This window comes from Mustelus asterias, chromosome 10, assembly GCF_964213995.1.
Source record: "Mustelus asterias chromosome 10, sMusAst1.hap1.1, whole genome shotgun sequence".
Classification (NCBI taxonomy): Eukaryota; Metazoa; Chordata; class Chondrichthyes; order Carcharhiniformes; family Triakidae; genus Mustelus; species Mustelus asterias.
In genome coordinates, this window is record NC_135810.1 from 42,127,890 (window position 1) to 42,130,675 (window position 2,786).

Below are 2,786 nucleotides of genomic sequence, written 5' to 3' on the forward strand. Positions count from 1 at the left end.
CCGCACTTGGTTGAGGTCATTAGGTTACACTGAAGCTTCATATGTAGCAATTTTTTAAAGCAGCATCTCGGCCTTTTGGCTAAGATGCAAATGAGCTCAAGTCTTGGAGGAGGAACCTCCCCCTTCTGCAATCAGCTTGGCTCATGTAGATCAGGCCCAGGACAGGGTGGTTTGGTCGCTCACCCTGTCTTGTCAGCCTGGATCTGAAATGTCTCAACTTGTTGAGACTCTGAATTGGATTTGATTTGATTGAATTGGAAAAGTATTTTTTAAAAGTGTCATGACTTCTCAGCCTTTTGGCTAAGATCAAGTGTAGCTATGCGGATGCTGCACTTGGTTGAGGCGATTACATTACATTTAAGCTTCATTTTCATATGAAGCAATTTTTAAAAGCGGCATCTCGGCCTTTTGATTAAGATGCAAATGAGATCAAGCCTTGGAGAAGGAAGACCTGCGCCTACTCCAATCAGCTTGGCTCATGTAGATCAGGCCCAAGACAGGGTAAAGGGTCGCGAACCCTATCTTGTCAGCTTGGATCGGAAATGTCTCAACTTGTTGAGACTCTGAATTGGACTTGATCTGATTGAATTGGAAAAGTATAAAAACAAAAAAAAAACGGTCATGGCTTCTCGGCCTTTTGGCTAAGATCAAGTGTAGTATCGACATGCTGTGCTTGGTTGAAGTCATTAGGTTACATTTTAGCTTCATTTTCATATGAAGCAATTTTTAAAAGCGGCATCTCGGCCTTTTGGCTAAGATGCAAATGAGATCAAGCCTTGGAGGAGGAAGACCTGCGCCTACTCCAATCAGCTTGGATCATGTAGATCAAGGCCAAGACAGGAGGTGAGAGCCCTGTCTTGTCAGCTTGGATCGGGAATGTCTCACTTGTTGAGACTCTGAATTGGACTTGATTTGATTGAATTGGATATAAACAAAAAAAAAGTGTCATGGCTTCTTGGCCTTTTGGCTAAGATCAAGTGTAGTTTTGGCATCCTGTACTTGGTTGAAGTCATGAGGTTATACTGAGGCTTCATTTGAAGCAATTTTTTAAAGCGTCATCTCGGCCTTTAGGCTAAGATGCAAATGAGATCAAGTCTTGGAGAAGGTGCAATCCCTGCTCCAAACAGCCTGGATCATGTAGATCAAGTGGGATGCCTGTCTTGTCAGTTTGGATCTGGAATGTCTTACTTGCTGAGACTTTGAACTGGACTTTGATTGGATTGAATTGAATATAAACGAAAAAAAAGTGTCATGGCTTCTCAGCCTTTTGGCTAAGATCAAGTGTAGTTTTGTTATCCTGCACTTGGTTGAAGTCATGAGGTTACACTGAGGCTTCTCTTGAAGCAGTTTTTTAAAGCGGCATCTTGGCCTTTTGGCTAAGATGCAAATGAGATCAAGCCTTGCAGGAGGTGCCATGCCTACTCCAATCAGCTTGGATCATGTAGATCAAGCCCAAAACAGGAAGCGGCCAGCCTGTCTTGTCAGCTTGGATCTGGAATGTCTCACTTGTTGAGACTTTGAATTGGACTTTGATTGGATTGAATTGGATATAAACAAAAAAAGTGTCATGGCAGGGGTAAAACCATGATCAGGCAGGGAATGCAGCTAGACCATTGCATTTGGTGTGTGCTGATATCTGCGATCATTGTTTGCTAGAGTAGAGCAAGCGATCAGGATAGCCAATGAGGCTAAACCGAGGCTTTACCGAATGCAGTTTTTTAAAGCCATCTTGGCCTTTTGGCTAAGATGAAGATCAGATCAAGCCGAGGAGGAGATGTAATGCCTCACCCTGTCAGCTTGGTTCTTGTTTGATCAAGCCTAAGACTTGTCAGCTTGGATCTGGTTTGTCCCTCATGTGGGGACTCTGATTGGACTTAATTGGCATTTTTGATTAGGAATAAAGTACCAATAGGTACAAAAAAAGTCATGAACCCTGTGGGGATTCATAAACCAAAATAACTAAACAGCCCCCAAATGAAGAAATTACCAAACAAGGTTTCCATTTTTGTAACATTAACACAAATCAGAATCAATGTAAATTAAACACGCATTAACAGGCAAATCACAATTGTACAAACTATAAATTACACTTAGGATAGCAGATATAACAGAGACTATGGGGGGAAATCGTACCAAAAAAATGGCAGAGTGTTTCACACCACTTCGCCGGTGAGCGGCCTGGAAGATCAGAACTCAAGAACTCAGCCACCATTAATCACGCTTTCCGGATTCTGAGCACGTGCCACCACTCTGCCATTGTTTCTGATGAGAAAACTGCATGTTTCTCTCTCGAGAAACACACCAGATTTCTTTCCAGATTTTACGACACTCTGCCTAAAAAAATCAAGTGGGCGTGTTTTACATCATCATACAGAGGGGTGGACCTCAGCATACTGGCAAAGCCCGGCTGCACTGAGATAGGGACGTCCTTTAAATAGGGTGCCCCAATCATAACAGGAATAAACCTTCCCGCCAGCCCATCATGGAGGTCTCAGCGGCTCCCCTCCCCACACTGATTGAGGTCGGAACTTCTTTCCCCTCCCTTCTCCTTGACCATCAACCCTTTTCCCTATTCCCCCCTGAACATTAACCCCTTCTCCCACTCCCCCCAATAATCGGTCCCTTCCCCCACTGTCAGAGCCAGCACACACCCATGCAACACCTCCACCCCCTCCCCCACAATGGCTGACAACCCCTGCTCCTCTGTCATCTCCTGGTCCACAACCAAATCTGAATGAATCCCACCCTCCCCCATGAGGTTCCCACTGGGGCCCAGTCCTTGCCAC

General features: G+C 44.6%; 1 non-coding gene and 1 pseudogene across 1 annotated transcript; both read left to right on the plus strand.

Moving 5' to 3' along the window:
* Positions 1 to 621: 621 nt before the first annotated feature.
* LOC144500175 (U2 spliceosomal RNA) lies at positions 622 to 728 on the plus strand (annotated as a pseudogene).
* Positions 729 to 1,251: 523 nt separating this feature from the next.
* Positions 1,252 to 1,450, plus strand: LOC144500186 (U2 spliceosomal RNA). The gene has a single exon (XR_013498954.1). It is a non-coding gene; the product is annotated as a U2 spliceosomal RNA (small nuclear RNA).
* Positions 1,451 to 2,786: the final 1,336 nt, after the last annotated feature.